This window comes from Melospiza georgiana, chromosome 9 (assembly GCF_028018845.1).
Source record: "Melospiza georgiana isolate bMelGeo1 chromosome 9, bMelGeo1.pri, whole genome shotgun sequence".
In the NCBI taxonomy this organism is placed as follows: Eukaryota; Metazoa; Chordata; class Aves; order Passeriformes; family Passerellidae; genus Melospiza; species Melospiza georgiana.
In genome coordinates, this window is record NC_080438.1 from 11,755,035 (window position 1) to 11,767,441 (window position 12,407).

The following is a 12,407-nucleotide window of genomic DNA, read 5'->3' on the forward strand; positions in this document are numbered from 1 at the left end:
TAAAGCAGGAAAAGATCAATCAGAAATATCAACTAAAGAAGAAATTTATTGTTGCAGATTTCCTGTCTTTAAGTGACAGTGACCTTGCTTGATTCACTATTAGCTTTTAGATTGTTTGTGATGCTTTTCTTTCCCCCCCAGCCTACTATTCTTAAACTGCAGGTTATTTTAAGCTTATTGCTTTTAAATTGCAGAGCATTTAAGACATTGTAGGCATATAGAATTAAGCTTGGACAGTATTGAAGGTCACACTATAGAGAACTAAATTATAATGACAGCTGGATAGTCTGCATGGTAGTCTTTTTATCTAGCTCATGTATCTGATTCTGGTCTTACTAACCAGTGTTTAATTTTTCCTACACTGGTAATTATACTTCAATACTTCAGCAGTGACATTTTAAATCTATTTTTGCTGCAAAAATTTTTGTTTGAGCAAACATCAGATTTATTTGGTTACTCTCATTTAGTCAAGTTTAAATGTGTTTCACTCACCATAAATTTTCCTTGAAATTAAGCTTTTCTGTTGCTTTGTTTTGTAACGCTGTAATAATCATTGACATGGTGATAGATGAACAAAAACACTGGAGGCATAGTCTTCATTTATTACATCAAGTTTGGGAAAAGATGGATCTGGACCAAGATGCAACTGATCCTAGTGTTGCAATTGGTTTCGATTAATTGTAGCTTTAAAGACTTCTGACATTGTAGTAGTTTGTTAAAACAAAGTGCTGTGCTGTTCCTTGTGGGCTTGGAGCACGGGGTTTGGCAGTGGGTCTCTGATTTTCCTGGGCTTTTTGTGCAACAGACCCCTGTGTCCTCCTGCTCTGTATAAATAGAATGATGGCTGATGAGAATCATGCAAGCTGTTGCTTCGCTCTCCTTGCTGGTAGTGTCTCACATGGAATTGTGTCCACTCCCAGTGACCTGAACTGTGGCTCCAATGATAATAATGGTTATGTTTTCCATCACAAAGTTCTTGAGCATCTTTTGATTTGTTAGTATATATTAATTATTTCATAAGCTGGTTTCAAAGTCTAATCAAAATCTAAATTTTAGAATTGGCTCCATGTCTGTAAATAGCACCTGCAATTGTTCAAAAATTATTTGAAGAGCGAGGCAATTGATATTCCAAACAATTGTTTTGTGAAGGCTGTAATCTAGATCCACTGAGAAATCTGTAGAGAAAAAGCAGCAGCTAGACTCCCTGCTGCTTCTTTTATAAAAATTAAAGACAAACCAGAAAATGACAGCACATAATTATAAAGAAATAGATCCATTTGTTAACAGTTCTATGGTGAAATTTTGTTATTGGCACTAATAACAACATAAACATTTGCATTCAGCTGAAAGCAGGCAGTGATATTCACAATGCGGTCAAAAATGTCCCTGTAGAGTTCTCAATGAGAGGAGCATTGCTTTGAATAAAACCCATCAGGCTATTGAGGAATGTTATGCTGCTATTATGTACTTCATTCCCCCCCTTTTTTTTTTCTTAAGGCCTATTCCTCTCTAAAATATTTTCCAGTATTAAATTCTCCTATGGAACTGGAAGCTATCTTCCAAACATATTTTCTAATCTGTATTTTTAAGCTGCCTTTTCAAGTATATAAAGGTACATGCTACAATTTATTTACTGATTATCCCTAAAACTTTGAGTAGGCTCTTTGAATGGAAGTAGAATAAATTCACTAAAGCATCTGCAAAATGAGAAGTGTTTAGTAAGTGGCTGGCTACTAATAAATCCAAGGCAAAAAAACCAGAAATGAAATAAGGTATTGGTATAAAAAAGAGGTGTAAGAAGCATCAGTACAACGCAGTAGCTTGATAAATCTGGTTTGAAATTAAAAAAAAAAAAGGGAAGACAGTATTCCTGCTCCTGAGAAGCAGAACTGTAGGTGGACTCTGTGGGTCTGGGGTGGTACATGAGTTTTCCCATAGCAGGTCCACCTCCCAGCCTCCAAAAAGAGCTGGTGTGAAGAGCTGAGAGATGGGATGTCCCTTCATAGCAAAGAACATTGCACTGTGAATGCCAAGTGTTGATAACTCTGTATGCGCACCTATTTTTTTATAGTATGGGATTCCTTCTACTGAAGATCTTGCAACTCTGGAAATATTACAGAGGCTTTGCAGTAGAAACTGCCATATGCCAGAAATTCAGCTGAATGCTTCTTGGATTTCTCTGTCTGAACACCATGGAGATGATGTCTGTCACAATTGTACAGCTGCTGCAAGTGGTAATTTTCTAATCAGATGAAGCATAAGAAAACTAATTCCTTGTTACGTACCTTTAAGCTACTGCATTTAACTTCTTTTCATTACCATGTAATTATCTTTTCATTCTATAGATGGTGTGATAATTTCCAAAGCTGTTTGTGACTGAAAATTAAGTGAAGTTGTGACATACCTGGAACAGTCTTACTTCAGTGACCTAAACTACTTACCTCTGGTAAATATTCACAACAATAAAAGCTGCCTGTGCAATGCCCAGTCACACAAGATATCCAAAACAGCTGTGACAGACGCACTGTACTTTAGGCTTGATAAGAGCCAGTGGCTGTGAATCTTTTCTCTTTTTTCTAGTTGTGATGATGTCTTTTTTTCTCTCTATACTGTAGTTGCATTTGTGATTCTTGTAGCTGTTGTAGAGAGCAAAAGGTGAAGTTGTATTCTAGGCTTGTTGTTTTCAGTAATCTTTAAGAAGGAGATAGGGAAACTAGCATTTTGGTGTCAGAAGAGCATTTGTTCATTTGAAGGCGATCTGAACAAACAAAAAAGGATCTAGCATAGTAGAAGGAACCAGAAGAGCAGATAAATGTGGGAAAAAAAGGCAATTTTTGTAGTGTCTGAGAGGTGTTTGAATTCTGTAAAAATGGTGCATTACTAAATATACTGTTTGATAAAAGAATTATAAACAACTATACATATGTTACAACCATGCAGAAGTATTGTGTGGTAAATAGTGCTCATCAAGGCCAGTAAAAAGTATTAAAATAATTTAGGACTACTGAGTCTGAAAGCAGTGTGTTACACAGACCACTGATTTGCTTTATAGTAAGTCAACTATTAGGAAATTATTAATCTTTTAATAACTGGTATGAAATTAATGTAAAATACATCTGAGTCTCATCATGCTGGTGTAAAATAAGATTTATTTTAGTTTGTCAGACATTTTCTTTCTTTCCACTCCCAAATGTTGAGAAGGATATTTTAATAGAGAGAAGAGATTTTAAGCTTGCATACTTGGCTCTTTTTGTAGTAATTATTATGGGTAGGTTTAGTACCTTTGTAGGCTCCATCATTTGTCTTACAGTGTTATGAAAAAAATCATGTTTCTCGTTTGAGGAAAAAAACAAGGAAAGAGAGAAGGTGTATCAGTGCATGGGTAGGTAAGTCAAGAACAGTTAACAGCCAAAGGGCAGTTACTCAACCAGAAATGGATATTGTAGTTCTCAGACAGCAATTGCCTTGGCAGTTATTTCCCCTAGGAATGGGATAAAAACACTTCCAAAATACAGACACTTGCCTATATGTGCTTCTAACCAGTTTGTGTTCTCCCAGCCTACTTAATTGTGAATAAAACCCAAGTTAAAAGATTAACCTGCTTTACCTTAACCCACCTCTTTAGAGACATGCACATCTAGGGTTCTTTTCCTCTCCGTAGAAGTATTTCCCACTGCCCCGAGTCCATTTCTTTGTTTGCTGCCCAACATGTGCAGCCCTATGTGGTGAAGAATGTATCATGTCTGGGGCAATGGGCTGGAAATCCAGTAAAAATGAGATGTGGGGTGGGAGGGATGGGGAAGCCAGAGGAGCAGCAGCCTCTGTGAGGCTCAGAGTGGTCCCTGCTGGGAGTGTGGTGTTGGTGTGCTCCAGTTCCTTGTGCTGCCTTCAATGGAAACTGACCCAACCCATAAGAGAATGGAGATTTAGCAAATCTCAGTATCTGCTCAAGTGCTGGACTCTGTGTCTGCTTTTATTATTGATTGGCCAGTGGAGAAGGCTACTGTAGAGAAATATGGCTGTGAGATGACAAGAGATGAAGTATTTTTTCAGTTAGAAGTGACCTCGTAATTCCCAAATGGCGGTGTGAAGTGGTACTCCAAATGAATTATGTGGGGCCATCTTAATGAGTAGGAGTTGTTTTGGATCAAGTTCTAGCCACTGCAGAATTTCTAGCCCTATGAACAATGTCTTTCCTATTGCAATTCACCATACAAAGACAAAATTGAGAAAGCTTTGGAGTTTAATTTATTTGTCTATCAGGTGATAATGATGTTTAGCAAATGGGGTTGATTGCAACCATGGCATTCAAATGTTTAGACAATGTTCAAGACCATGCACATTTTGTCCTTGCTGTAACTTTAGATCATAACAGGCTCTAAAACATATGTTCATTTCTTGCAGCTAAGGCTTGGGGTTTTATGTAAATCCATGTTTACTCCTGTTTTTTTTTTTTTAATTACATTTTCATAGACTGATTCAGCCAATAAGAGACATGCACAAATAATTGTCAAGAAATGAGTAAGGTTTTTAGCTAAAAGATTGCTTAGCTGCTGTTTAGCTTCTGCAAGAGACCTTAAGTGCTGTTTATATACAAGTCACAAGACTAGTGGACATAAGATATAAAAAAATATTAGTGAGAACTTACTCAAATAATGCTTTTTTTTTTTATTCTACAGAGAGGTCTGTGAAGAATACAACACTTACTGTTCTGTCAGGTCTCTGCAACATGATTCTTACATTGAGATGGATGTAAGTACCTTGAAACTGCTTATGTAAAAGAAGTACTTTCATAATATCTGACCTTTATTACAGTTCTCTTCATCATGGTGACATAAGGAGGCTATGTTACCTGTCACTTTTATTAACTCACACAGCTATTCAGTTTAAATGATGCTCAAAATTTTCTCCTTCAAAGGGTTGGAGGAATGAAAAGGTTAAATCTAATTTTAAATGTCACTTTCTAGCAAAATACTTCCACCATGTAAAGGAAACATCAAGTAAGCAAAACTTGCTTAATTTGAAGCTTGACATGACTATTTCAAGTCACTCCATGTAGACTGGAAGAACTGCTGTAATTTCCCAGCAAAATTTTACTTTTACCAGACATGTACCAAGAGATGCAGTGTAAAACAAAACTGATTTGCAAGTGTGCCTTTCCCTCACGATAAAGACAATGAAAGCTTTTTTGAAATTTAGTCTAGAAATATGCAATGTTTTATTTGAAATTATTTGCTGCCTAGGATAAATTCATGGGATCCTCATTTTTCTTCACAAACTCCTCAATATAGAGAGCTAGAGGAGCACAGACATTGTTTATATAGATGAGAGATCAAACTGCTTTCAGGCATTCCCAATACCATTGATAGCTGGAAAAAAATGACAAAGGCTGTAAAACTTTTGACCCTGTCTAAGGGGGTTTTTGATCATGGTGAAAAGGTAAATAAAAATGATTAATGCTGCGTCCTAAAGCTAAGTGTAATGGTCCTGTTGAATACCTCATACTTCATTGGTGGCTCTTGAGTATTTGAGATATGCCAATAGAGATACAGGTCCTCAGTCCAGGTTTTTCTGGAACAGAAATATGTCTAGTAACTTTTCTGCTTGATAAGGTCTTGATGTTGTGTTGCTTTCCATGATTACTTTAACTTAAAACTCTCTAAAATTAGTCTGTTCAGAGAATTTGTTTGTATCTCACACCTAGTTTGGTTGGCAAACACCTCTGGGAGCACCAAGTATGCCCCTTGATAGGTTAGTGAAAGGTTGTACTTGGATAGTAGTAGAGAATTGGGTTTTTAGCTCTTTTAGATTTGACAACTTAAAATAGGCTAAGAGGTTTCAACTTGAATAAAGTCGTGCAGAAGGTATGTGAGACTTATCGGGAACTGCAAACCAGACAAACCATACTGGACTGCCCAAACATAGTTCATGTTGTAAGTAGTACCACAAAAAATGAGTAGTCTGAAGAATCATCAGTTTAACCCCTTTTATGTTTATTTAGAGCATTTTTTAAGGTGTTAAATGGCTCTGAAGGTGCATAAGAGTTTAGGTCTGGGGGCCCTAGGGCTGTGTTGCTGGCCGCCCTGGGCAGAGCTGGGAGCTCTGTGCTATTGTTGGGCTGGCTGGCAAAATTCCATAATCTGCTGGACTGGGCTGGGCCTAGGTTACTGCAGCAATGATCACCTGCAACTTTCTTAACCCCTGTGACTGATGTGACCCTGACTGTCACTGCTTGAGGATGTACCTTAGATTGTCCTTTCATGGCCCTGAATAATATTTTACTATCTGAATTTAACTAGGCTATACTGGCATTTATATGTATTATTTGTTCTGAAGAAATGCTGAGGGGAAAAATATAGGTGTATAGAAATATACCTTGAATTTATGATATACATTTGCATTCTCTGCAGGGGTAAGATTATCTTGCTGTAATTACATAGTTCATCAACTGGCCACTGCTCATGGGGCTTGCCTCACCTACTGCTGAATGTGGGGACCTGCACATTAATTTTAACTCTGATGATGATTGGCTGTAGTGTTCCCTGTTGTCACTGCAGCCGTGGAGATCAGGCCTGATGATATGCCACAAAATCAGTGACAGTTTGCATACAGACATGGTTTACTCAGGTCTCAGCATTGCCATTCTCAGAAGATGAGGAGGTATTGAACTGTCAAACTGAGACTGAGCAGGTGACAGCAGATGCATTTTAGATCAGCTGCCTTCATGACTGATTTAGTAAACCTAACTGAGAGCAAGCAGGCTTTTTCACCTTCAATATTATACTCTTTAGAAAAATAAGAAAAACGAAACTGTGAACATGTTTTTTTTTTTTTCATTTTTAAAAATTACCCTTTATTCCTTCTATTCACTTTGAAACCTTTTAGTGTAAAAATGATAAGGATGCAAGATCTGAGAGGATTTTTTCTATGGAATGAATTGAGGTAGAGAAGTATTTTTATCCTTTCCACAGCTCTGTGGCAATTTAACATCTGACTCTCAGTCAATCACTCTACCTGCTGTCTTCTATATATCATACAACTTCTTTAAATAGGTAATGCTGAAAATAACACAGACAAGCAACAACATGTGGAAGCATGCAGTAAATATAAAATGTGTTTCCTTCTCTTGCCTGAGTTGCTTCCTAATTTGATAGCATTGATTAAAAAATGAAGGTAATTCATGGTGCAGTGAGTTAGCCTAGGATGAAGCCATTTCACAATGCACAGCAAGCTTCTAGTAGGCAATGAACACAATGGTGAGGCAGAACAAGTGGCATTGTCCTTGCATGTTGGTGCTCATAGAGCTGATTGCTCTGCCACATAAGAATTAAATATTCTTGTGTATGCAGAGAGATGTTTTCAGTCATTTCTCTTTGATACCACTAAAATTGGAAGGGCCTTACAGGGGTCTTAAGTGGAAAGCTCTTTCCTGTCCATTACAGAATGTCCTTTTGGCAGAACAACTGCGTAGTCACAGAAGAGGGAGAGAAATTTGGTAGATGTCATTTTCTTGGCAGTATCCAGTTGCTCAGAGCATTTTTTGTCTCTTGTGTCTACTCATATGCAAAAGTAAAGGATGTGGGAAGGGATCTCTTCTCTACATCTCTCCTTTTCTCTCTTTTTGACTGAAATATTCCCCTCAGAAAAGCTCTGCTGTTGCTTCCTGTGGTCTTGGGAATGCTTCTTTGTCTGATTTGACTAGTAGGGAATACAGTGCATAATATATACCTTGGGTTCAGAAGAAAAAAGATTTTTATGTCAAAAGAATTTCCTGCAGCTTTTCTTGAATGCTTAAAAATATAAAGATGAGATGCTAATATGACGAGTGTGAAGTATATTTCCAAGTTGATAGTACATTACATAGATTTGTTTTCTGTGTGCTATATTGTTTTTGAGAAATTGCATTAGGGTTTTTTTCAATCTGTTCAATACTGGAAAATTGGATCACTGGAGCAGTGAGTAAACTTTGTGCGTATAATGGCCAGAGATGTCCAAAATCTTCTGCATTTCTTTTATTTCCCCCCAAAATAGCAAGCTTCAAATGAAAGTACTTATGCAGAAGTCACATAAATAAAATTCTTCCTCCATCATCAGTGCAGCTGGGAATGCATTATTTCTGGTGATGACTGACGTGCTCTCTCACCTCTTTGTCCTCTCCTCATGAAAATGCCTTGCACTGCCGAGGAGCGGGGTGTCGGATAAAGCACAGAGTCCTGGGCTGTGCCTTTGGGAGGGCTGAGCGGGGCAAGGGCCACCAAGGAGAGGAGCAGAGATGTGTTGGAGCACGTATGCCAGGCACTAGAAGAAAGGTGATGGCCCAAGGAGGTGACAGTGCCAAATCCCTGTGTGGCTTAGTGCCAGATAGCCCAGTTCTCTAGTGGCTGTTGTTACTGTTTCTTGGTGTATTAAAAAGGAGACTTGGGGGGAGTGGTTGCAAATTGCTTTAGAAATCAGACTTTTATATATATATATAAAATTAGTAATAAAAAAAGCCTTTAAAAAGTAATAAACCACAAAATACTTCACTATCTCACTATTTCCAGGTTAGTATGTGCAGGGGGAAAGAGAAACATGTTAAATCTCTGTTATATCTGCATGTTAGTGAAATGCCTTACAGTTCTTGCTGCAGGCTGACTCCCCTATATGCTCAAAATTCACTTCAATATTTATTGCAATTTAAGGTTCTATTATTGAGTATAATGGCGCAAAACAGCATTCCAGCAGAATGTTTGCTCCACAGACTCTGTGCTACCAGTCCTGAAATATCAAAAAAAGAGCCCTATTGGGATTATAGAGAACAATAATGTTATCAGGGGGATACTTGTGAATTGCATTCTATCAACTTCTTTGATATTTATTTCAACTATATATGTAATTTGTAGATTCTGATTCTTTATAGTCTTCTTGATTTTCATTTAAATTATTCCAAAATATTCCATTTTTAATTGTCGGCAAAGTATCTTTCCCTGTCTCTAATGGATTTATTAAAATCCTGAAGGCTGCTGTCCCTATACACTGGTCCCCAAATGCTGCTTTACTGTCAGTGCCATTTTTGTGTGAGTTGTGGGGCCAGATACTACAGTCCTGTCACTTAAATCAGGATGACAGCCTGGCGCTGGGCTTGAGCCCTCATGGCTTGTCATGATTCAGCATTCCTGCCATCAAGGGAAGGAGATAAACACAGCAGTGAAGAGGGCAGAGGGTGCCTTAATGAGAGTTGTTAACGAGGGGAAGGCATTTTTCATTTTAATGGTGCAATAGAATTTCCCCCCCCAATTCACTTTCTTCTTTTACCTCTGTGTATAGTTTATTACACAGAAATACACACTTGGGGTTCAGTTACCTGGAGAGTAGTAGTGCACACCTGGGCTGTAAGTACTTTGTTTCCAGCAACAGACAGAGGCAGAGATTTATCGAGGGTGTGAGGCTCAGGGGGCATGAAATGGTGGGGTAAGCTTCCCCTCTTGATGCATTAATTAGTATAACAATTACAATTAGAGAGAATGGCCTGCCGAGCCCTTGCTGGGGGCATCAACAGTCCTGAAAGAGAGAAAACAGTGCTTTCAGCTTCTCTCATGTTATTTGTCTTTCTAGACAAAAGCAGCAAGAGTGCAAACCCAAAGGTATGCTGAGGGATGTGGTAACCCCAGCAGATCAAGGTGTTTCCGTGGCACTGCTCCCCAGCCCAAGTCCTTATGGGCACTGTTAGTGGAATATGGACCGCAGGCATCCCTTTGCTGTAGGGCAGATGTTTGTGTAGCTTGCTGAGGGAAAAAGACAGAGAAGTTCATTGCATTTGCAGAGTGATATATTTAGACCTTGCTCTAAAATTATCAAGTCACTTCAACCTCCTTGTATTTTACTCTATAGGCTTGTCGTTTTCAACCTTTTTTGATCTGTGAACCTCTCAACCTTTTCCACAGAAGATACAGATCTCTGTATAGTGAGTTAAAGCCCCACTGACAATCAGCTTGAATTTTTAATGTTTTCTTTTCAAGTTATCCTTACAGATATCCCCAGACTTGAGTGCTTGGTGGACTACATTGTGAAAGCCATTGCCCTGAGGTACCAGTCACACTGAACTGAGCCTAAAGCTACTAAAAAGTTGAAGATTCTGGCTATGAAAAAATATCTATTCTGTTAGGTAAAAATGGTGATTTTGATATGGAGAGCTCATACTATTATCTTTGAAAATATTTATAATAATTTTGATTTTTTTTCCTTTGCAAATTTTAAGCAAGCTGAGTCTTGGACTCTGATGTTTGAGTGCCCAGTGCCCACTGCCCAGCAGTGAGGATGGAAACAAGGATAGAGGTAGCTGAGAGTGGGATGGGAGTGATGATTCCCTCAACAAAGTATGAGCATGTCATAGACCCTGCAAGACCAGAAGTTCAGGTTTTGCTCTATGGTCTATTGAAAAACTAAGCAGATTTTCCATGAGGAGATAGAAGTTTGTTGAAAGAAATGCATTTCAGGAATCAGTGTTTCCTGATTGAACATGCACTTTGTTAGTCAGTGTCACACAAGCTGAGCTGCAAGCTCAGATGTCCCAGGTATTTTAGCATTGAGCCTGAACTTTACTGGTAGAAAGCTGGCTAGAGAAGCAACATGGTGAAAAGGAAATGAAGTCTGATGGGATGGCACTGAGCAAGTAATTCAAATTATTCAATGAACTGACTTTTAAAATTACTGTAGAATTCTGTGAAAAATAAGGAGCAAATAAAGCCAGCACAGGAGTCAGCCTGCTAGGAGAATATCAGGCTTTTATTTTCACGGTTTAATTTTCTTTGGAGACATGCTTCCTAGGAGAACTTATCAACAAAGACAGCAACTATTTCATTTTGCCCACAGCCAAAAAATAATTTTTTGTTTGTGCTTATGTCTGGATCTCCCTGCTGGCTGTGAGCCTTTCTTTGAGTGTCTAGGTAGGGACAAGTTAGAATTATATGGTGCAGAACACCTGCTTGCTCCAAGATGCTAAACTGCTGCTTAATAGAAAACTTGATGTCTTACTTGTGTAGTTCTCAATATGAATTTACTATTTCTTTGACTCCTGGCTGTGTGTGATGACTTCTGTAATAAGGAGGAATGGCTAAAAATCAATGGAAAGCTGTTTTAAAATTTTCACGCATGAATTGGTATGTGTGCTTGGCATAGATTCTCAAATGCAGTCAGAGCAAATGAATGGAAAGAAAAGGATGCTGGCAAGGAGGAGGTGAATCAAAGAAGTTTGGATTAGATTATGCTAGGTAAAGTCTTTTTAAGCAGCATAGGAAACCAGTAGTATTTTTTGTTTGTTTGATTTTAAGGAATATTATTTTCCTGTCTGTACTTAAGCAAATCCTGGAAAACAGAGTAGAGTCAAGCACTTTTAAACTTTTGTGATCTTAAAGAAGAAGCTGGCATTGAACCATGTGCATTTTATCAGCCAGCTTGTTCCAAAACTCTGGGGTCTACATAGAAAAGCAGATTTGCTTTTTAGTTTTCTGGCAGACAAAGATGGATTGCATCCTTTATATGGCCAAAGGGGGAAGAGAGATTCTGTTTAAGGGGACAATTTGTTTGGTTGTCTTTCTTTGACTGGAGCACTGCTTTTAGGAGAAGGGGAAGATATGATAGCTGACACAAGCTTCTTGGAAAAACATTATGTGGAACCTGCCAAGATGTGGGGAGAGGAATCACACTGACATACATGGATTCCATGCCTGGGGAACCTGAAAGAGAAAGTATTGAAGTGTCTACATTTGCTATCAGACAACAGCTTTTGGAGGTCTGTGTAATGTAAAACCTTCTTTTTAGTAACATCATATTGAAGTTCCTTTTGCCTCAGAGGAACTATTGCTAACAATATTAGCATCAATATTTGTACTTCTTAAAGGGAATTTTTGTACATTGATACCTAAGTTTATAATGGCTTTTTTCTGTTTTATGATCCCATAAATTCTGCTCAGGTTTATTTTAGTTCTTGAAATGTACTTACAAGAGTGCAGAAAACAAAAAATATTCTGGCAAATTACTAACTGCATTTTGTAGTGGTCTTTATGTGCTCATGTAAATACACACAGAAAGTGAATATTTGCAGGAACAATGTTTTGCACTCCTTTCAAACTCTGTTAATAGAAAGGACTGCAACCAACTGTCCTTGAATTTCAGCTGTGGGCTTGGTAAGGAAAGAGAGATTTTAACAAATGATGATGTGAGGGAGGAAATAGAAATGAAGATAAAAGAAAAGAGTGAAGAGGAAGCAGAAGCGGATAAACAGAGAACTACCTGATGAGAGAGTTTGTCTCCCAGCAGCATTAGTGGCATTTCATAAGGACTAGATGATATTTTAAATATTGCATGATGAAAGGTGTTTCAGCATTTAAGAAGCAGCTTTTGGAAATAAAATAATATTGATGTGGACC

At 38.0% G+C, this 12,407-nt stretch overlaps 1 long non-coding RNA gene across 2 annotated transcripts in view; it reads left to right on the top strand.

Annotated features, from left to right (window-relative positions):
• LOC131087032 (uncharacterized) overlaps positions 1-12,407 on the top strand; it is an 85,414-nt gene that overhangs the window by 43,434 nt on the left and 29,573 nt on the right. For both annotated transcript variants that reach the window (XR_009114829.1, XR_009114828.1), the window contains exons 2-4: positions 2,072-2,234; positions 2,346-2,446; positions 4,680-4,752. This is a non-coding gene — a long non-coding RNA (uncharacterized LOC131087032). The remainder of the gene's footprint in view (positions 1-2,071; positions 2,235-2,345; positions 2,447-4,679; positions 4,753-12,407) is intronic.